At 37.1% G+C, this 24,719-nt stretch overlaps 1 long non-coding RNA gene and 1 pseudogene across 1 annotated transcript in view; one reads left to right on the top strand and one right to left on the bottom strand.

The window, feature by feature from the left end:
- LOC135710666 (uncharacterized) overlaps positions 1-17,450 on the bottom strand; it is a 95,831-nt pseudogene extending 78,381 nt beyond the window's left edge.
- Positions 1-24,719, top strand: part of LOC135710669 (uncharacterized) — a 161,381-nt gene that overhangs the window by 85,923 nt on the left and 50,739 nt on the right. The window contains exon 2 of the long non-coding RNA XR_010518439.1: positions 17,801-17,923. This is a non-coding gene — a long non-coding RNA (uncharacterized LOC135710669). The remainder of the gene's footprint in view (positions 1-17,800; positions 17,924-24,719) is intronic.

Raw genomic sequence — 24,719 nt, 5'->3', positions numbered from 1 at the left:
TTTCCAATGATTTTATGCTTTTCTTTTGACGCTCACTCGTTCTTGCCCGTTAGATACTCTTTCCTCCACCAGCGATTCATTTTTCATGGATTCATAGTTATGACAGGCAACGTCTTTGTGCTAAATCTTTTCCGTCCTTTGTCTTTCGATCGAATGTTGTCTGACGAGGACGATGACGTTCGCTGAAGTACTGCTAGGTGTCTCCCCACTATCGCTGCTACTAGGTGTGCGCTGTCGATGTTCGAAAGGACTACGGGACGGTGAGACCTCTTTAGCATGAAACACTTACGTTCTCTGTTATGCTCGAGATTCTTTAAGCTTGGTGGTAGAAGGAACTAAGAGAAAATGAGAGAAATGAGAGACAAGTATGATTACATAGTCACCAGACATCACGTCGCTTCGTGTATAGCTATACAATCGTGATTTTGCAAATTACGTTAAACATCATGCTGAAGCATTTCTATCGTCTTCCACCCGAACCGTCAAAGTGTGTTTATTATGCATACGTTCATTAGTTGTCATAAAAGATATTTTTGTCCGTCCAAGCTCCTTGTACAAATTCAGCTTGAATAATTAATCACTTAGTCGAGCTGAACTAAGATGAGCTTCTACCAGAGATTTTTAGAAAATGAGATAACAAAATGCATACATTTTTCCAGACAACATAGAACTAAACCCTCTTTTATAGATATTCTGCAAAAACCAATTGGAGCCTCCCTTAGCCCAGTTGGTAAAGGCACATCTACACAGCAAGACCATGCTGAAGAAGGCTGGGTTCAATTCACCTGGCCTGGTCTAGGAATTTTTCAGGCTGAAAAATTTCTTGACTTTCCTGGGCGACTGTATTTGCCATATAATTATATATCTGCTAGTATGATTCTACTTATGCAAAAATGGTACAGGCATCGAAAGCTCTCAATCTAGTTATTGATTCAAGGAAGTTCATCTAGAACACTTAGTTGAGAGCACGCAATAAGCTAATATGCGATAAGCAATAAGCTTGAAATGCGAAGAAGAAGAAGAAAGACCCAATATTAAAACATTGTTTTATGGTAAATTGTGAATGGTAGAAGCTGCTCGAATGATGTCAAAAATGAGAAAATTTTTACTCAGTTCAATATGAGTAAACAGAAAACAGAGTTAGATTCACGCACCGTATGTTAGACAAGCCGTCTCAAAGATTGTTTTTTCCTCCCACAACTGGACCCTACTTATCGACCCATCAACTCATGAACCAGGGACCAACGACTTTACTTCCCGTCCGAAAGAAGGCGTGATCAGAGATGTTATGCCTCAGAACATGCCAGCGGCACCGACTGGGATTGAACCCAGGCCTGCTGGGGTGAAAGGTAATTACGCTTACCACTACACCATCGGTGCCGTTAGTCTCAAAGATTGTGTCACATAGGAAATATATGGTATTTTCTCGCCTAGCTATCGTTTGTTTTTAACAACAAACGGCAAGGACTTGCTCGCTAACTCTAAGTGAAGTGTTCATGAATCATGATCAAAGCATCCTATTACACTAACAACTCCGCAACATGATGCTATCATAATTTTCAGAAAAGTCAGGAATTTTCACGAACCCCTGACATTCAGCCATTTAGTACTAATGCATGGGGATCTTACAAATAAGCTTCAAAGATCAAATATTAAATTCAGTCCTCAATACTCTATAAAAAAAAAAAAAAAAAAATTGACTCGAACTTCTCCGATTTGAATGACACTTTGCATAATTGTGTGTTAAGGGAAATCATTCACATTTTTACAAAAATTCAGCCTTTTTGAGACTAGTACATTTTCCAAAATGGCGTCTATGACATTTTCAGTAAATTTTACCACGAAAACATCACTTCCGACCGAAATGACCTCTGAAGCAAAATAGGCACGTTCATTTTCAGTTTAGTAATGTTGATTAAAAATAAGAAAAAAATATAAAAACTTATTTATCTTAAAAAGTATATCTCTAATATTTTTATTTATATATATATACTGCAATTCCATAGCAAAGAGTTAAAGTGAGTCGCAGAATTGCATAAAAATTGGTATAGTACTTCCTTTAAAAAAAATGGACTCGTATTTTTTTATTCCGCCAGGTGACCATTTCCGTGTCAGGGTGGATCGAAAAACCTATTTTTTTTTTATCAAAAATGCCTTTTTAAAAAAATCATAACTTCTAAACCGCTTGACAATTTTTTGGTTGACCCTTTAAACGAAAGATGCTGAATTCAATTTTAAGGGAAATTATGCATTACTCAGAGATATTTGATTTTGTATGAACAAATACGTCCCAAATGCTTTTTCTTGATTTTCACTGCGAGGGTATTCAACAACTTATTTTAGTATTTTTAATTGAAATATCATTTAATTTTACATAACAAATTAGCGATGTCAAAAAAGTCGTTTTGAAGATACAATTGTTTTTTTTTTTTTTTCAATAAACAAATAATATATACACCATACGTTTATGCAACCGATGAAGACACAAAGTAGTTCACAACCCAAGTAACATTTCCAGTTTTATAGAGGTTTTATAGCATTCTATAAGTCTAAATCATGGTCTACAGAACCTTCATAAAACCAAATTTGTTACTTAGGAATGCGTCTCCATCGAGTAACAGCAGCTGTGACTAACGAAACCTATGAGTAACTTACAAGCTGGGTGCAACATTTTAAAATTTTAAAGCGTTTCGTTTCAATAGTCCTCTCAAAGCATCTCAAGGGCCCTTTCCATGACAGGTTGCGAAAAAAATTGCACCGAGCAGCAATGCCAAAATCTTTTTGATTGTTGCATCAGTACCTACGAGTGAATGATATACCTAGATATATAAATATATATATTGCTTCCATTCACTTATTTTCAAAAAAGATATTTTTGGAATTTTGGAAACATAAAATGTTATAATCATATTTCGTACTTGTTAGATACAAAAAAAGGAATGAATGGCAAGGGTTTGAAACATAAAACCTGTCAAATTCGCTTTCAGATAGCCACAATCAGCGATTTTACGACTCGCGAGCGCTCGCTCTGAGTAAACGCTCACGGATCATTAAATCGGTGATTGTGACACTCTAAAAGCAAAATTGACAGGTTTCATCTGTCAAACACATACTTTACAATTTCTTTTTTCAACTTACAAGTAAAAATCATATTTATAAGATCTAAAGATTTTTTAGTTCCGAAAAACAACCCAATGTTTGGCAACAAAATAATGATTGCAATAATAATTAAAAAGTTGTTATGACAGCTATCCATACAAAATAATTCGTTGAGATAACTTCATCAAGATAAATAATTTGTCAATCCATTAAAATAAATTAATTAAATAACTGTTTAAAAGACGATGTGCAAGCACTGTAAGCATTCCTCAAAGTCACACCCCTTTGTCAACCAAAATTGGATTCCTTAACAACAAAATCAAGAAATGATACTGATAAAATGTCCATGCATCAGAACCCTAGTCCAAACCACTTCATAAACAACGAGTAAAAGATCAGGAAACGTTTGGAAAACTAACCCATTTTTGACAAGACATGCAACGTAAAAAGGTCTAAGAATACTGAAAAAAAAATGTTCCCCTAGTTTGAAATAGTGAGGATGAGGGGTCGGCGGTAGATCTTACACCGCAACTATGTTTTGCCTTATTTGCTATAAACAGCTGAGCAACAACGATACCAGTATCCGTAATTTCTGATGAGACCTGTATAAGGCAAAAAGGGCTACTTATTTGGCTTAACTAGATTTTTTTAGTTATACAAAAACACACCGTTGCACACATTCTTTGACTTACCTATTGCCCAACAAACATTGAAGCTGAATAGTAACTTATCCAGCTAAAAAGAGGCATACACTGATGTAAGTCAGCAAATCATTTTTGTTTTGTCGATTTACTAGTGTTTCAGTTTTTAATTTCTAATTGCACTATAATTGAATATTCCTTGATGATTGTAGGGTTGCATAGAATTTCCAGGGCATAAATGTTTGCAATGAATTGTTATATTGTTTCAGATGTAAAACAAAAATGGACAAGCAGAATGCTTGTATAATGTTACCGATCATAAGCTAAACATTTTTAATAAATTAATGACAGTGACAGTGATTTGATCAAAACATAGTTCGCTGAATAATAAGGTTCCAACTTATAACTGTGACAAAATTGCTGGAAGAGAAAAATAATAAAATCTGTCACACAACAACGAATGGGTTGAACAAAAATTTACGAGAAAATCACATATCAGCAATAATTTTGTTATGTTTTTCAGTATGAACAATTCCAAGATGTAAAAACATTTGGAAGTGAATGTTTTCAATCAATGATTTTTGTTTTAATATTAATTTATTAGGTTTCAAATATGTTACATTTTAAATGAATTGCATGTTTTTATTTTGACGGTACACATAAAAGTATTTGACCCAAAAAGTTGGCAAAAACTACAAATCGATTATTTTTTATTGAAATTTGATTGTAATATGTTCTCATTTAAATTGTGTGAAAAAAAGTTTAAAAAAATAATCCCCCTAAAATTGCAATTTGAATTTATCTAATAAATTTATATACTATGTTGCAACCAATAGTTAATTAATTTAGCTTTATTTAGGAGGCTTTCAGCCTTAGGCTGGTTCGCCTCCAATGCAACCAATAGATAACAATCTATCTAATTATTTTTTTATAATATGTTGCAACATTATTTCATCATCGATTATAAAAATACACTTAATATACTCAAATGCGACGTTTTAAACTCTAAAACAATGAATGCAATGAACCGAACTTTCAAAAATTGCATGTAGGCATATGCAAAATGAAATATTTACCTTGGCAAAACAAAACCAATATATCGTAAATTCGCAACAATTTGCAAAATTTTCTTCCGTAGATCATTTTAAAACCCTAATCTATCCTACGGTATCAAACATTCTGCCGGGAAATGCCCGGAACAAAAATACCTTTCAAATATATACACATAAGCAAAAATCGTGACTTGCTTCTACCTTGATAATTACTATGTTTGCGCTTTGAATTTCATTGCTTCTTAAATTCAACATATTCTACATACTTTTATCTTGAAAATCTATTTTAATTCAGGCTTATGCCAAGCTCAAAATTCAAAAAACTTTTGAGAGAACATTCCTTATTTTCAAACGAAATTTCGACATGCAATTAACAGCAGAACGTTGACAGCCGACAACGGGATGAAAACAAAACAAAGAACATAAAACGGCTGCCACATACTGCACTGGAGAGTTAGGACCACAGTGGCGTGCAAAATTATGTGCTAGGCAGCTTTTAGAGTTTTGCCATTTTGGCCAGCTTTCTTGCCCAAATACTTCTCTGGCAGTAAAATCAGTTCAGAACTTCAGTTCAGAACTGCAAATTTAACGCATTATTAAGAACTTTAAACGGTAATCGAAATTGCTGAGAAATAAACAAAATCTGCAAAAAAAAAAGCACATCATCCACGTCAAAAATGTGATGCACCTACATTTGTTTTTCTTCGATTGACACATTTTATACTCGGGCCGAACATTTATTTGTATTACATATAATCCACGTATCCGGGTTGATTACTATTCAGTGTTCGTAATTATGTTCGTATGTTGACCCACAATATTATATTTCGATGCTGCATTTGATACAGTGCACTTCATTAATATGCCATCAAATAAGTGTTATGTAATGAATTGATCGTTTCTCAAAATGAAATATAAAAAATCCCAGGCAACATTGTAAGACTCCCTTCATGCCAGATAATCCCAGTATAGAATCACACAAAATTGTGCTGTCATGTTGTTTTCAAGCCTCAGCAACGAGCTGACGAAAACCCAACAAAGAGTAAAAAAACTAAACAATAAGGATTCATCACGGTACCCTTCGAGCGGCGGAAAACGTGTACACCTATTCTCTAGCACGTGCTTCAATGGTGAGCTGATCTGCTGGATCTGGGGAAAAAAACTCCTCGTTTATTGATTTTCATCTCACCATCACCATCAACGCTGGCATCAAGGAAGCTACATATAACCTTCCACGACCACTCAGTTGGGAAGGGTCGACCACTGAAACCCTAAACTCAATTCATTTTTTTTTCCTAAAAGAGGAAAAAGTTCCAAACTGTATGATATTCAGTGGAAAGTTATTTTTTATAGAGCCGGCTGTGCGTGTTTCTTTAGTTGCTGTTTAGGGAACGTAGGACAAAAAAGCTCAACAGGGGGCGAAGTAAAAGTGAGATGCTTTCAAACAGGATTACAGACTGAGAATGGAAGATAACGCTGGTTGATGCGGAGAGAATAGAAAAATAAAATTATCATTATTGATAATCAACCGTTGCAGCTTCGGATGTTAAGCTGACTTGCTTTGCTTTGCTAAATTTTAGCTGAGTTACCATCAGTGATGCAAAATAAGTATCACAATCCTCCCAATTTATGCCATTTCATCTTGACTGATTTTTTTTTAAATTGTGCATGTAGACGATCGCAGATACGCTAGATCATTTCGTTCATTCGACCATTCGATTTGTAGCCCACAGTAGTAAAGAAAAGCTTCAATATTTTTCGTATTCAAGCAGCTTTTCCAAGAACAGCTTAGCTTAGCTTAGCTTAGACTGACTGCACATTTCAATGGTTGCTACTTCGTGATTTATCAGAATCAGTGAAATTGTACAATGTCCCACCGCTGTCACCAGATGAAGTGCCCATACTCCGTTAGGCATCCATGTTTCACTCCCGTGTTGAAGCGCCCAACGTAGAGCAACAACTCGCGTGGTCTTTCTTTTTTCGTAAAATGAAAGACAGTGCAATTCCATTTCTACTGTATGGAAAAAGCTCTTTGATGAATCAGTTATCCTGAGGTTGGAACTGTGCTCGTCCGCACCTAGCAAACCTCGAATAATAACTCATCAGAACAACTGCCCCGATTCTTTATTCTTCGAAACCTTTTATACATGAATTTGTTACTTAAACTCTACACAATAGTTTTTCTCCAGTATGTACATATAAAGCGAGACAGATAGTTTTTCTCTTGGAAAGTCGGTGTCTGTTTTTTTAACAAGAATTATTGCTCCTCGCGGTAGGAACGGCTATGTAAGATGCTTACTCATCAATGCGACATTGTCACTGCTGCTGTTAAGTTGTATATTTTCTCCTACCGTATGGGGGTCTATTACTGGTTAATTTCTTACTCAGATTGATATTGGAATTGTTGGCCTTTGCAGGGGCTGGGAGTGACCGTCCATTCTCATTGTACAAGTTTCAGTGACTCCATATTTTGTAGATCAATAACGGCGCCGGCCACGTCCTTGCAATCAGGTGGGAGCAGGGAAGGAATATTAGAGTGACATTTGTTGTTTGTGGGTCGTGTCTACCTCTGCACCACAACAAAAGACACAGGGAAGGAGATTTTGTTAGTATGTTGGGTTTGTTGGATCAGAATTCACCTTAATAAGTGATGCGATCATGGTTTTAAATGAATCAGTGGTATCATGCATTATACTTGGATTTGCCTGAAGCCTAAACAAAATGGTGGATCATTATAATATAAATCTGAAGACGTTCCATCATTGAAAAGCTTCGGTGCTCAGCAAGGAAAACAAGATCGACGGAAAACAAATCAAGGAAAAAATGAAGTGATCGCGTCGCGTCCACTTTGTCCGTGCCCTAAGACGGGAACAAAATCCATAAAACATTCACATTTTTGAGCTAACGTGCCCTTTACTTCACGCTTGACGAAAACGACTGTTTTCTCCTTCATATTTCGTCGTCAAAACCACCAAACCAAACGGTCCTGCGTTAAGGACACACCTCTCAAGCAGCTTTTCCAAGAACAGCTAGGACAATTTAACTCATTCACTGAGTAACACCTGATTATATCTAGTAATTAAAAGGTTAAACTTTATCTTAATAGAAAAATGAAATTTCCTATCTGTACCCTCTAGAATCGCACAATTATTCATAAAGTATGTTGATGTTATGCTTGAATATGGCTGCCATTTAGGAATCAATTGAGCATACTTATCAGGATAGTTTTCATTTCTGTAGCAAATATAAGTCTTCTTATGAATCAATGTTGATTAATACTAAGATAAGGTTGAAATTTTACTTGCATATCCTACTATCCCTCCTGTTTAAATTGGTCAACATTTCTCGTATCGATCTTAACATTCAAACCGCTAAAGTGCCTCCCAGAAGTTCTCCACGACCGAATGCAAAATACTATTCGCTTTCAACAAAAACTCAACCAATAAATCAACGTAAGCCTCATGGACAGCACCCATGGCATTATTTGTAGCTCTCGTAGAACAATCAATCGATTGTGTTTTGTGCGAATTTCCATGAAACCGAACCAACGAACCGCCGTGCCTGCCATGGTGCTTCAGATGATGATGAATCTAATTCACGACACAACACGGTCCGGCCGTAACGTACATGGTGTCACCGACAGCAGCATCTCTCGTGCTTACCGATGGCTTTGTCATCGAGTCACCGGCATTTCAACTCAGCTGGTTGTTTGACAAACGCGAGGATTTCATTTATAATTAATGTTTTTCCTGGACACTACCTACTTCCTTTTCAGATAAAGTCAAGCAACTCAATCTTGTTGTGGCGCTAGGCGGTAACGTTCACTCGTGCTGTGATATTGCGTCCTTCGCCGATGCGTCAAAGTACCTCAATGTCCACCCCTGCTGTGAAATGCTATTCAGTTTGATTTTGTTTCTACACGCTGTTGTGTTTTCCATCATGCTTATAATTTTCCAAGAACTTCAATCAGCATTAGCATAATCTTTAGCTCAGCATGCCGGATTATTGGGAAAAATGTTTGTTCCAAATGAACCTGAAACAACAAGAGAATTTTCATTCCAAAGTACACCGCAGGAAAATCGTGCTTTATCACAAAATCATTCCGTTTTTCTGGAAAGATGCAACGTTGGCGTTTTAAAAGCTAGCTGCTTTTCGGTCACAACCCAACATGCATTTGCTGCCAAGTATTTTTTTGCGATTAATTATTAACTATTTGATCTTGTTTATTTTAACTGGAGAATTCGATGTCATAAACGAAGGGAAAGAAGATTAATTAAGGCACATCGGGGCAAGTGGGATCAAAGGGTAAGTGGGAACGGCCAGTTTCAAATCTGCTGATGTGTAGGAGCGATAAAACGGGAAACAATGATCCCAAAGTCGCATTTAGGAAGACAGAAATGTTTGCGCAAAGTGAAAGTTAATGCTTTTCTGTCAGTTATGACTCCACACCAGTTCAAACCACACTCAAACTCAAATTTCACCAATATGAGTAGACATTGCAAATTAGCCAAAAAGGGAAGTACTGAAATGTTTACCAATCTACCTAAATGCAATATTGTTGTTAAGTTATGAGAACTCCACTATTGAAATGAATTAGTAGTAAGTTTTCTGACTGAATGTCGGGTTTGTGAGCATTCCTGACGTTGCTGAAAATTGCGATAGCATCAGATTGTGAAGTTGCTAGTGTATTTGAATGCTTTGTTAAATATTCATGAACTCTTGATCGCTAGAAATGCTTGTGAATAGTTGAGGTGGACAAAGAAGAGAACGTCTATGCTCATTCACATTTATTTCGCTGTGAATCAGTTCGTTTTTGTTGTTGCTAATTTGGTTAAGATGTTATACTCAATTATTTTAAAGGCAAATCCAGCCCAAATTTGTGTAGTAGTAAGCGGTGGGATGGTGGATTCGAAATGGTGGGTCTTTCATAAAATGGTAGATATTTCAATATCTTTCAATGCATATATTGCAATATTGCAATATTGCATTGTTATAATTGAAATGATAAGTTCAATTTGAAGATGGTAGACTTTTTTTTCGAAATTAATCATTCAAGATGGCAGTAGATTTTCAAAACAGTGGATTCAAGATGGTAAGTCGGATATAAACTGTTTGATCTTTCTGGAAGAAATTTTATTGCAATTGCAATGCAATGCAGATGTTGGCTGATCTTTAAAATGGTGGATTAAATATGGTTGATGATTTTTAAAATGCTGGGTCTTTGATCAAATGGTCAATGCAATATCGTTATATGGTGATGATGATCTGCAATTGCAATGAAAATTTCCATTCCAAAACTAAGTAACTGATCTTATAAATGGTGATTTCAAGATATTGGATGATTTTCTAAACGGTTAATTCAAGATGGCGGGTCTTTAATAAAATAGCAATGCAATTTTAGTGTATAGCGATGATAATCTACTATTGAAATGACAATTTTAATTCCATGATGGCAATTGATTTAAAAAATGGAGGATTCAAGCAGGTGGATAAATTTCAAAATGGTGGAATCAAAATGGTCGGTATTTTATAAAAAAAGTCAACGAAATGTTGTTGTGAAGTTCTGATAAATAAAATGGTGGATTCAAGATGATAGAATTTACAAAATTGATGATTCGAGGGGAAGTAAATTTTCAAATAGTGGATTGAAGAAAGTGATCGTTAATAAGATATTCGATATATTTGAAAGAAATGTTTCTTTGGACGGCTCACTGGTGATCCTCCACTTTTACGTTTTCGTGGAACTTCCGGTAATGCAATCCCATCTCCAATTGCTTCTCCAGTTTAGGGATCTGTTTCTGAACTGCGCTTTTCCTTCCATCAGTAATTGAATTGTTCTTAAAGCTATGTCCATTTAGAATCCGGAATAATAAAATCATCTGTATCTCGGTAACGGATTGACGTACAAATAAGGTTAATGCATCAAAACAAAGGTAATTCAAAATTATTAAATACAAATCATTTCTCTTCGTTTCTAATGAAAATTCGCACTTTCTTCTTTATTCCTCCCATGAAACTGTGCACACCTCCGGAGTCAACTTCCTTGGCACATTTGTTCCACATTTTGGTCATCTGAATCGCGTCCCGAGCCGTTTTTCCACTTTTCTTAAGCTTCCGTTTCATTATTACCCAAAATCTCTCGATGGGCCGGAACTGCGGGTTGCGGGTGTGGATTTATGTTTTTATCGATGAAATTTACGTTATTATCGCGGTACCACTGGATGACTTCCCGGCTGTAGTGGCAACTCGCCAAATCTGGCCAAAACTTCACGGGACCTTTATGGGCTTAAATGAAAGGTAGTACGCGGTTTTTGAGGCATTCTTCCTTGTACAGCTTCGAGTCCATTGTCTTATTTGTCACGAACACTTTGGTCTTTGCTCCGCAGCTGCATATTCCTTGCCAAATCATCAGTTTTTTTTTTTTGGCAAATTTGTCCATAAAAGCAAACTTAAACTTCGCAGGAACATCTCCTCGTGCCGTCGCCATGTAGAATTTTTGGCCAGGAAGCTGTCCGAAATCCATTTTGACGTAGGTTTCATCGTCGATGAGCAGGCATCCTTGGTACTTCGTCAAAACCTGCTGGTAAAATTTCCGAGCTCGAGTTTTGGTGACGAAACTTTGCTTCAACGTTCTGTTTGGTTGCTTGCTTGCTCGATAAGAACGATATCCTGCTCGCAAACGAATTCTTCGAACGGTACTGCGAGCAGCAGCGTATTTTTGCGCGATTTCATTATCTGATAGTCCAGGGTTTGCTCTGACAGTTCTCAAAACCTTCTGGTTCAGCTTGCGGTCATATGTTCCACTACGACGCTTACCTTGAGGCACTCGATCCACACTCTTTCGCTCTCTGAAACGTTTGAGCACATCATACACGGTTGATTTGGCGATTTTCAACGTTTTTGCGACTTTTATTGCGGACCACGTTGGATTATCAACGTGGGTGTGTAGAATTTTTTTTCTCCTCTCGGCTTCCATCTGGAATAATTTTTGACTCACGAAACACCGAAACAAACCGCTGTAAAATAATTCTGGCAGCGGTCACTTTCCGTGCCGCTGCAACACAATAAGTGATTCCGGATTCTAAGTGGACAAAACTTTATGTATTTTAAGAACTGTAGCTTGACTTCTAAATCATCCCTTATATTTAATGGTAATATCTTACGCATATTCTCGCATGAAACAAAAAAAGAAAAGACAATTGACACCGTCTTCACTTCAACCAGAGGTTGTACAGACTGAATACTTAACACTAGACAACGGACAACACTCAACACCCAGTAGACCAGTAGGGAAATTTCCGGGTTGCGAAAAGTTCCACCGGCTGGAGCGGGAATTGAACCCTCACTTCGTGGCACTCACAATACGCCTGAACGACGGGTGACACCACTAACCGCACGACCACAAAGCCCACAAATAGGTTAACTTTTTCACAAATACACACGTATCTATAACAAGCCAGTTTGGGTTATACGTAATCGAAACTGCACATTATGTTTATAATTTAATTATTAATGCTACACGAACAGAAAATTAGTTGTATTTAAACAAACAATATGTTAATAAGTCACTTTTCAATTGCAACTATTGTAAAAACAACATTTTTCTTTTACTAAGCCAACAATAGTTAGTTTTAATTAGATTTGTTGTGTCCATTCCCCGGGCGTAACGCATGAATGCAAAAATAACTACCTACCATGCCCTCGTTTTCACCCGGACAAAAATGTAAACAATAACACAAAAATGTTCACGTTTGAATTCAGCAGCTGCGTTCCACGTAAATAATGTTTTGAACTGTGAATTTCGGAGGAAGGCGTGATCAGAGATTGTATGCCTCAGAAAATCCTGGCGGCACCGACTGCGATTGAACCTAGGCCTTTTGGGGTGAATGGCAATCACGCTGTAAACCGTTTTTCTGTTACCAAAATTTAAGGGAAATCGAAGAAATTTGTTTGAGAAGAAAAAATATAACGATACAGTTTTACCATAGAGGAAACTCTAAGACCACTGGGTCCCGAAGAAAATCATTATTATTTTTGGCTCACTCAGTACCAGAACAACGGTCCCAAGCAGTCCCAAGCTATTTCACTCACCCCTGCATGTTCTGCAGGAATCCACACACCCCTGATGTTATCTGTCAAACTTTCATAGCGAATCAAAACAAACATAGTGTAGTAATAGAATTTCAACTAGAATAGGGTACGTTAATCGTTTGCTTGGGACCAATAGGCTACTAAAGTGGTGAGCCAATTTAAAATCGTTAGTTTCGTATTGATTGTTGGTTTTACTCAGTAACTTTGTTTAAAAAACGGATTTGAAAGAAAGGTTTTCTAAATTCAATTGCAAATCCGTTTGTTACAAAAAGAAAACAAAACATAAAAATAATCGAATCAATAAACATATTTTTATTTTTACTGCTTGCATTGTCAGGCTTCATAAAATAAATATGATTGAATCAACAAGAAATCTCTTTTAAAAACAAACACATTGTGTTGTTGACCCAGCTTACGTCAAAACCATAAAAGCTCTTGTTATCTCGAAAAGATTTTTTTTTAGTTAACAATCCATGGGCTTTGAGGAATAAAAATACTGGATTGTTGAAACAATGATGATTTCTTGTTGCAGCCAAAACAAAATTCATATTGATATTACACAAAATATTATTACGTTTAAAATATTTTTTTCTGCGTGTATAAAGAATGATTTTTCAAATCTTGCATTGTTCTATGTGATACGCCGAAGAATTGTGTTCGTTCTAAATGATTGATAATATTCGCAAAATATTTCCCACTAAACCAACGATATCGATAGTAACATCAAATAGAGCAAACAAAAAGCATCATGCGTGAGCTTGATCATGTTCTCGATGCTGATGGTTTTTCTTTCAAATTAATTTATCCATGTTCGCGTCGAAATTTTTTTTTCTTCGTTTGGCTGATTTGTGCGACTGTCTCATATCACTCTGTTCCACGTGGTGGCGTTCTAAAGCTACATATTCATACCCTTTTGGTTGCTGGAGGGAATGAAGGTTCCACAAAGGGTAAATAATTTGTTTACTTCTCTTTTTGAAAAATTCTATATGTAACGGTAAAATTCAGTCCAGTGCATGTCACCACGCGAAAATTGTCCATGTTTCATAAATATCAACTGATATAGTGAGGAAAGTTTAACCATCTCTTTTCCTCCTTCATTTCAATACAGAAAATGTGACGTCACACTACCTAGTGCATAAGGATATTGTAGACAAAAAATTCACATGGCACCACGCTGTGGGAAACTGTGTTTTCACCCTTGATGGTGGTAAGATCCAACCGGAATTATCCTTGGATTAAATCCTGATCACAAATGTCAGCCTGTTATGGTGTCGACGTCGTTGTTAATCAATACGATCCTTAACAAACATTTGGTAGATCCTTCAATCGGGGTCAGTATTAAAAGTTGATGCGAGTTGGAGCTAAACGCCATGGGAGGGAAAGCGAAAGACAGGTTACGTGCGCTGCTGCCATCTTTCCTGATAGAATTTAATTCAATCTTCTGGGACATTTTTAATTAGACCGGTAAAATGCCTAAAACAGTCGTTTTTGTTTTATTTATTCAGTTTCTGATGGTAATGGTGAATTTAAATACATCCACTCATCTTTTTTCATGAGTCAAACTTCGCACTTACTTGTTTTAATAAACTTCAATTCGTTGCAATACTTACAGCTGGCAACACTTTTTCAATAATACTATCACGATTGCTAACAAAGCAGTAAAGTTGAAGTGCTTTTCTTGGTGTTCCATTTTGTTCACCAAAAGCTTTGTGAAGCAGTTGTTTTGAGTTTCATGTATTCGATTGCGTGTAATTGTGTAATGCTTCGAATAACACAAGTAAGTAAATACAGTGAATGTGTATTTAACCCAGGAAATTTTCATATTAAAATCAAGAAATACATGTTTAAATTTTCGTATTCATAATGTATCAATGTATGGGTATACAAATGATGATGATTGAATGATATTTTTAAAGAAGAAGAATACTAAGGGCTGCTCGGCCTTAGTTTACCTAGTTTATCAGCAGACTTTTTAGAAGAAAATCCATAAGTTCTCCATGATTGATCAAGTAGCCCGTAATTCCAGGCTCCGCTCCCTTCTACCGCTGCTTGTAAATGGTATAATTCGTGTCGGCGGCAGTGATGGCATCATCCTCACTCAAATGTCTTTTTTGTCATTCTTAATGGCTCCCAAGTGATAGTGTAATAAAATATCAAGCATGATGTTGATTTTACAAGCTCTTTTGATATTGTAGGACTATTCACAAACGACAGACACGAAGTACTGCTGCCAGCAATGATGGAAGTTTCGGTTTGGGTTCGGTTGTTCAGTGAAAATCTTGAAGCTCAAACTCACCACAGTTTAATGAGAATTGTAGCTGGTAACTTTTGTTAAGTGGACCGTACACGACATTTTGTATTGACAATAATCGTATTGTCAATACATTTTATATTGACGTCAATACATCAGTATTGACAATATTTCTGTATTCACATCATCAATATTATTGTCAATACTTGTAAGTATTGACAATATTTCTTACCGTGTGGGGTTCGCTGAAAGATATAAGAGCTACCGTATCACAGCTTGTAATATCATCCACCGTTGTTTGCTTGTTGATTTTTGTTTTCGATAATCAAATGACATTATGCTCATTGGTGAGATTTGATCTTTTGATATTTTCCCAACACTGATCGGCGGTCGGTTGCACAACGCACAAATTCCGAAATCATCGCGATGTCAAAACAGCAGAAGGCGCTCCACACTGGCCCTTCAAGAATTCTGGCCACGTTTTCACGTGAATCACGTCTCTCGATCTCGTGTCCAACCTTACCTGCGAAGCGATCTTCGCTAGCTTGAGCTACAGAAACTCTTCCTATGCCACCAGCATGAGGAATCGGTAGAATGAGAGTGTGGAGAAGATAGCATCAAATTACATCTCATCCTTCTGCTATCCCCCGAAGAACGCGTTACCCACAATTCGCCATTTCAGCATGCTAGGGTCCATCAACACATTTAACTCCAAAAATCGTGATTTTTTTTTTAAATAAGCCTTTTGATTTCTTTTTGACTCATACGGACAATGTGATTCGAATAAGCTCGAAATGTATGTAATGTCGTTTTGAGAAATCATTAAAACGTACCGTTGAAAATGCGACTGAGCAGCGCAACCTCTAGGCCCAGCAGGCCTGGGTTCAATCCCAGTAATCGCCACCGACATGTTCTGAGGCAAGCAGCCGGCGCCGGTGGTGTAGTGGTAAGCATGACTGCTTTCTAACACCCCAATGGGTCTGGGTTCAATCCCGGCCGAGGTCGGTGGGATTTTTCTGAGACATAAAAATCTCTGGTCACGTCTTCCTTCGGAAGGGAAGTAAAGCCGTTGGTCCCGGCCCATGTGTGTTGAATGGGTGCGATATCCTACGCAGGTGTGGAAGCTGCCTTCCTGCACATTCGATTGCCGTCAATGGATGGCAATTGATGTCCGTCGGTGATTGGCACTAGATTGCGAAACAGAGACCGACGTTAAATAAAGGAAAGAAGATGTTCTGAGGCATAACATCTCTGATCACGCTTTCCTTCGGGAAGTAGGGCCGTTGGTCCCCGGTTCATGAGTTGATGGGTCGGTAGGTAGGGTCCAGGTGTGGCAGCTGCCTCCCTGGCGTCGGTAGCATTGGTGCTCAGCACGGAAAACAAGATCGACGGAAAACATATCACGAAAAAAAAAATCAATAAGTTTGGTTGAAATTGGTGACATTGACCAAACATTTGTATACACTTGAGCTGAAATGACCCATATGCACTAGTGATTAAAACATAATATAGAGGAAATGGCTCTAATGTTGGCCTATGGGTCTAAGATTGGGCCCATCGCTAAAAATCTGCCATTTTTTTCAATTTTATCTAAATAAACGCGCCATTGGGATTGTACTAATGGATATTTTTGGTCGCTATTGAAAATTTTGTCGATTGCTGAATTTAAATATGGGCCCAAATTAAGGGCATTTAGGCCGACATTACATCCATTTCCCCTAAAATGTATAACGTGATTTATCGACTCAACTTTTCCTAGTTACTCACCTAGCCATATCTCATAAACCACATGTTCAAATTATTGTAGAATCTCTTCCAAAAATTTAACAACGTTAGCAACTCTCCATTTCATTACTTTGATCCATTTGTCCACAATATAAGTTCGAATCAAACACACCGCCAAAAGTTAAGAAAATTCTTTCATGCAAATTCGTAGAATTTATCAGTTTGCATTAAAAACTCATCGCTAGAATTATTACTCTTTCGTTCGTTCGTTCGTTCGTTAGTCGAGTGACGATGACCCACGTCTGGCCAACAGATATCAATTAGCCATAATTTGCAACCCCTGGTGCGCGGACGGTTAGGATGCTGTGCCAGCAACGGCTGCTACAAGTCAGTCACACTTTTCCAGTTCGCTGGTCACGTCCACGCTTTCCTCAGATTCCCACTTCATCCAGGCGCAAATTATGTGCTACGAACTGCTACCGAGTGGAAGATGATAATGTCGCCGACTTTGGGATGGCGAGGAAGCTCGTCGTCATCCAGGTCGTTGTCATCGTCGCCATCGTTGTCATTGTCGTCGTCGTTGCCTAGCATAAATCTTTATTTCTCTAATTTGTACGTCTAATTGCAGGAGCGATGGCTAGCAGAATATGATAAACGGAAGGCAATAAATATTGCAACACCATAGGCGTTTCACTACATCATGTGATAATCATAAATTATGTGATAACGTGAAATGGAGATTTATTACGAAAATCTCAGTCTAGTTTTTTTCCCTTGCGGTCAGTTCCGCTTCGCGCCTTCAAATCGAAATGGCTTTTATATTCTACCCAAAATAGTTTACCTCCATGCCACATGGCAGAAGAATTAATATTTCATTGTCATCGAGTGTGTCGGGATAAACGGATGTGCTAAAAGGACCTTTATTCTGGATTTCATTTCAGCGCTGCTGTCGGGCACCCTACGAACATATCAACGAGCCGGTTGTGATAGTGAACTGGTCACATTAGGATGCCCCCGGGGCACGAGCATATCGATCGAGGTAGCTCAGTATGGACGAAGTGGAGGTAGGTACCGAAAGACACACCATTTTGCTGATAAATTCGAGGGTCAATGGTTTTATAGGTCATTAGGAGATTCAACCAAAGCAGCAGACGAAAAAATCAAAGCTTTGGATGTTGACCCATCTCATTTCGTTATCCAATAGACGATAACGATATTGGTCACCGTGATTAGTGGTCCGTCGCAGTTTCAAGCGCACTTAAAACTTTTCCTTGTAACCTTTGACCGATTCAGGCTATGCATTTAGTAAATATTATGTGCGATATATCATAGGAAATGCAAATACTCAAATGCACAACATAAGGACTGGAAGTAAAAAGAAAACTTTAAGTTTATTTGGACTAGGTAGAGGAAGTTGATGTAATGTCGGCCTAAATGCCCCTAATTTGGACTCATACATAAATTGAGTAATCTACTAAATTTTCAAAAGTGACCAAAAATATCCATTAGTACCGTCCCAATGACGCGTTCATCTAGATAAAATTGAAAAATAAAAGATTTTTAACGATGGGCCCAATCTTAGATCCATAGGCCAACATCACAGCCATTTCCCCTATCTACACACTTAGATTTTTTGCAGAGATGGGCACCACCGAGCAGCTCGGCATTTTATTTTGCTGGAAATTCAGCAAAAAATATGTTTGTTAGCTGAGATCTCGGCAAAATTTCCGTTTGTTAGCTGAATCTCGACAAGTTTTCACTGAGATCCAGCACAATAAAATGCCGAGCTGCTCGGTGGTGCTCATCTCGGAGAAAAAATCTAAGTGTGTAAGTATTTAGTTTTGTTGTTTTTTAAAGGTTGGTTGCATTTGAAATTTCGTTCAAAAATAAATTCACGATTTTCATCATCACTGATCAAATATTTCTGACATGATTTTTGTTTTTTGCTATAAACTTATTCTAACGCCGCCGGGATTTGCAGGCTGGCAAATTTAGTTAATTTGAACACGGCCATTTTCGCTGCTCTTCAGGTATTATGTTTCCTGTCCTCAGGGACAATTACCGATACAGCAAAATTAAATATTTAACAAAAATCTACTCCGACATGCCACGCCGGCTAACTTCTAACAAGAAAAGTTACACCAAACTGTCGGCTCTATCCATTTTGCTTTGCATTGCCATGGTTGTTTTCTTCCGTTTTTGGTTAATTAATTCGGTTCCACCCAAAACTGCCCAAGTCGTGCTTGGGACAAAGTTATGCAAGCGGTAAGTTTATGGTACATAAGTTTCTGAGATTGTTGACTCAAATCCTCTGATCAAAGCCATGTCAAATTGATTCAGGCCATACTCCGGAACACGATGCTCGAGTAATGGAAAAAAATATTCTATTCTGCTCTCTTGTTGAACTTTCCCAAGTGATAAGCTGTGTCACAATAAAATTTATTTACGGTCTCTATTTACCCGAGGCATTGGCGCCTTCCAGACTTTACGGTCGAAATTGTTTTACGTGGGAAACTTTTCCCATTCTTCAAACAGTGGCGAAGACTAAATAATGAAAAATTAATTTAAAACTTGTCACACCGTGTACACGCTCGCGAAACACAACTCGTTTCCTTTCGACGAAATGGTTCAACTTTTCAACCTCATCTCAGAATTTGTCATTACCGTAACCATCATCGTCACCTTTACGACACGCGGGCGGCAGTGCTTGGGGATGGGGTGCCAACTAAAAGACAGTAAAAGACGATCAGCAATTTTCCCATCACCGCTATTACGGCAATTGAAGGATAGGATGCTGCCCCTCTCCATTTGTGTTGTCATTTTATTTTCTGTTTCAAACGAAAGGAATTCGACTCGGGTTTCGCTTGGCTGATCAAAAGTATGTTTATTTGACACAAGGAAGGAACCGTAATGGCAATGTTGGAAATATATTGTGCTCAATGATAAGAAATTAACATAACAACCTTACAAGGGAAACGATCTTCCGGTATTTTGAGCTGAAACATGGTTCTTAAGTTGTGTCATAAAGTGGCGGCAGTTGTTTCCTTAATGGGAATATTTTATTGATACGTTCAGAGCAAAGCATAAGGATTGAATGCGGTGTTTAAATGAGGGAAAACATGCCGCAGTAATGATTGCAAACACTTGTTGTAGTTGTGGATAAATATGAGATAAATAAGCCATAACATTCAACTGTCAGTTTATGTTGTAGTTACGAGGGTTTACATTTACCCTATTATTTTTTTTTTTTTATAATTCTTAGAATCTATACTTTTGGGGAAATGAGCACCATACAATCGCTGCCAGCAGAGAAGAAAGCATACTAGAAAATATAAATGTTTAAAGCATATCTATGATACAAGTGGGGCGCTAAATTTGAATTGTGTGAATACAACTGATTTTCGCTGATATTCTGAAGACATTTCATGTTTTTTTTCCTTGATTTGTTTTCCATCGGTCTTGTTTTCCGTACTGAGTACCAACGCTAACGACGCCAGGGAGGCTGCTCCCACACCTGAACCCTACCCTACCTATCGACCCATCAACTCATGAACCGGGGACCAACGGCTTTAGTTCCCTTCCTAAGGAAGGCGTGATCAGAGATGTTATGCCTCAGAACAACCCGGCGGTGCCGACTGGGATTGAACGCAGGCCTGTTGGGGTGAGAGGTAATCACGCTTACCACTACACCACCGGCGCCACTGAGTAGATCTTCTTTTTTCCTCTGTTCGGGACCTAACACCACTGCGACCAGTAATTTGATGCATGTCGTATTACTCCATTACTTTTGAGAAATGATGAAGTATTCGATTTTTACAGTTGTCATTCTTGCATTAAGCGCAAGGATCTGAATCTAATTGAAAGATTCCGCTCATTATACCCTTCGGAGTTTTGGAACACCCTCCTAAGAGGAGTCAGTCAAAATTGGATTCCTAAGCAACAAAAATAAGCAATGACACCGATAATGACCATGCATCAAAACCCTTATCTTAACCACCTCAATCTAGAGAACAACGAACAGAAAATTAGGAATCACGTAGATGAAGACTAACTCATTTTTTTTCTTTGTTTCAAATTCATCCTCGGTGGACAAAGTCATGTCTTGTCACTAACAACAAGGCATCAAAGCAGAGCTGGTAAACATCACGGCCGTCATGTGACAATGAGAAAACAGGTCCTCTCACTATCACGAGACAAAATTACCTATCACGAGATTTCTTGTCATTTTTCAATGATCTAGCATTCATGAGAATAATTGTCTTACGGCTGTGACATCAGCATTTCTATCTGGTTTAGATGAATTAAGGCAAGCAACAGTATGTATTCGGTAGAGTGAATATATTTTTAAAATTTCCGCGGTACAAGCAACAATAATATCAGTAAATTAACTAATAATAGCGATGTTAACAACACTGTCACGTTCTGTCATGACAAAAAAATCGCTGAGATTTTGAAGTAAATCTCTATCATCGTTTTCGCATCCGATGATAGTGACAGAAGTATCTCTGTAAATATCGCGTAAGATCTTTCATTGAAAATGACAATTGCCAGCCCTGCATCAAAGTAACAAGGACTAAGATGTGTTTCTTTAATTATTGAAAAATCCTGTTCCCCAAGTTTGAAGTAGTCAGGACTAGAAATCGGTGGTAGATCTTACATCCCGTAACATACCACGAAAAGGTGATCTACCCACGTTACTGGGGAAAACGGTAGATCTCAAAAGATTTTTTATTAAATTTGGAGTGACAAGTGAAGAATTTATTTTATTATTTATTAAAACAAAGCATAAGATTCTACATCATTTAAATTGCTACATAGCTTATGGCTTCTTCTGTTATTATTTCAGAAAAAAATTCACCAAACACTTGGTACATTTTATTAAAGTGAGTAATTCTTGCTGAAACCAGTCCACTTTTTGCACGAGGAACTTGAAAACCTTTTTTTTTTTAGTTTCGGTTCTCATTCTGAAGTTCTAGTTATGACACAAACATAACCGGTCAGTAAAGGTCAAATAAATTGACCCCTTGGTAACTAGGGACTCTAATAGTTATTGAAAGCAGTGTTGCAAAAGAACATTACAGCTAAAATGTTCCTTTTCGAAATTATGAATCTATGAGATATAAAAATAATAATGTTTATGTGTAAGATGCAAGAAGTGGAGGTAAAGTGTGTGTTTGGCATATCAAACCGTCTGTCTATTTGGCTTTCAGAGGGTTAAAAATGGCTATTTTAGCTGTAATGAGCAACTTGATGAGTGAGCTAATCGCTAATTGTGGCACTCTAGAAAATTTAGCTTAACTTCTCTTCCTGCATCTTACAAAGAAAACATATATCGTTTTAATATCTCATAGCTTCAAAATTCCGAATAATAACATTTTAGCTGTAATGGGCAATTCGAGCAAGCCTCTCCAAATGTGCTCAATTTTTGAGTATTCTTGATTCACTAAAATAATTATATCTTTGAAAATTCTTAAGAAATTATATCTGGAATAACAAAACTTGTTTTCAATGTGATATCAGATAGTTATTTTACTTTGCTCGGGCAAGTAACCACCAAGCCCGATAATCGCCCTTTGTGCTATATAAGGTTAATAAAGGGCTTCCATACTTTTTATCAGCCTTATATCAGCTTTATATTGCAAAAAAGGGTGATAAGTGGGCTTCATGGGTACTTGGACTTATTGGATTTATTCCTATAAATGCGTTTTTCATAAGTTTACCTACCACCGATATTAAAAATAAGTACGCCATTTGCAAACTGCGACGTTTTCCTATAAGATACAGTTCAAATGTTGATTAAGCAATCCATTTTTTTTTTCATGAAAATAGAAGAAAATAAAAATTTGCTTGATAAATCACATATGACATTGGGGCTCATATGTGATTTACCAAACAAATTTTTATTTTCTTCTATTTTCATGAAAAAAATGGATTGCTTCATCAACATAAGAACTTTATCTTATACGAAAACGTTGCAGTTTGCAAATGGGGTACTTATTTTAAAATCGGTGGTAGATAAGTTCATGAAAACGCATTGTTTTACATCACTGTATCGTTTAACTATCTCTAGAAAAATCCTAATACCTGCATATCACTGAAAGGGGGAAAGTAAGGGCTTTCATTTGGCATATCGAAAATGCTTAGCAGCCTTATTGGATTTGGCCACCATAATGTTTATTTTTTATAATGAAATGCGCTTCTTAAAAGTTTTCCCGCAATTCCAGATCGCAAACAGATTCGATCAAATTGTGTACTGTTATTGAGGACCTCAATACAAATTGAAAAAGCAAAAGGGATCAGAGTGTTCTAAAATGAATCCAATATAGCAAAAAAAAAAACATTATGGTGGTCAAATCCAATAAGACTGCTAAGCATTTTGGTTTAACCAAGTGGAAGCCCTTACTTTCCTCTTTTCAATAATATGCAGAAACTAGGACTTTTCTTGAACATTTTCAAAGATACACTGATATTAAACAATAGCTAATTAGGGCTCACTTGTGATTTATCAGCAAATTTTTATCTTTTTTTTTCTATTTTCATGAAAAAAATAATTGCTCCATCAACATTTGTACAATACCTTATAGGAAAAGTATCAGCTTTCAAATGACGTACTTATTTTTAAAATCGTCGGTAGGTAAGCTCATAAAAAACTCATTTTTAAGATTAAATCCAATAATTAATTAAAAATACGCAAATATTGAGCCGCTTCGGAAACTGTTAGAGCCTATCAGAGGGGTCCATTAATTTAAGCTTTACCGATTGATTTGTTTAGTTTCATAACTATTACTACTAAATGAGTACAAAAAGCAGGTTTTTGAAAACCTCGTGCAAAAAGGGGATTGTCGAGAATCGTTCAAGTGCCCTTTGCATTGCTTCTTAGATTCAATAAATGATTTTTGATCCTTTAGATTATTAGGTAAGAGTTTTCAAAGGCAAACAGAGATATAGCTCTCACATAAATAGCAGTTATTGATCATTATCCATTGAACCTTTCACTTCTAATGGGAATCAGTTTTTCATGTAAGTACGCAGGGCATTTATTAGGCTTGGTTTTATGCAGCAATAGGCCAGATCGATCTTTAATGAAATTATAAAAAGAGTGTCCTACAAGATTTTTAAATGCAAAACCCTGTTTAGATGATCAAAATCCTCAGTAGACTAGCCCAAATTTACATTGGAGATTTTTTAAATTATATTTTTCAACAGGTCACCCTCCAGATTCTCCCTAGGACAACACCCGGATCCGTAATTTTATTTGAGAAAAACATTCTCTGAATATTCTGCTGTTTATATTTAACACGTGTTGACGTTTATGGATTATTGTTTATATAGGGTTTTGATTGTAATGTATGCCCATATGCATTCAAATGCGAATAAATCAATAACTAACCAAATTCACGATGCAGTCTTCAGCAATTTTGTTCCCCATTGTTTGAAATACAAGTGCTGGCAATATGAGTTAAATTGAGAATAACGATCCTTTTAGGGAAGAGTGAATGGGTTTCATTTTGTTCATGCACTTTAACTGTACCTCCCGTATAAGATTTGAACTAACTCATATTACAACCAAATGAGCCTTAAACATTCAGAGAGTGTTTTCCACAATTTATGGAACCAATCTGGGGGTGGGACGTGAAAAAACTGAACTATTATTGTTTGGCCACACTAATCCTCAGTTTCGTCAATCGTCAATCAGTGTGGACACGTTTTTCAGTCGCTCCTAGCCGCGTGCGCTTTAATTTCGTTTTCATTTTATTTTATTTTTTTGCGTGCGGGTGCCGTTTTGCGTGTGTGTGTGTTTTTTTTTTAACTTTTGTTGTTGTACGCCGTTAAAATGAGCTGTGAAATTTGTGCTGTGGA

Source organism: Ochlerotatus camptorhynchus, unplaced genomic scaffold (assembly GCF_037179485.1).
Source record: "Ochlerotatus camptorhynchus isolate MF236.1 unplaced genomic scaffold, CSIRO-AGI_Acam_v1.1 ptg000398l, whole genome shotgun sequence".
Taxonomy (NCBI): Eukaryota; Metazoa; Arthropoda; class Insecta; order Diptera; family Culicidae; genus Ochlerotatus; species Ochlerotatus camptorhynchus.
Note: the sequence above shows the minus strand (reverse complement) of the source record. Positions and strands in the feature narration are given on the sequence as shown.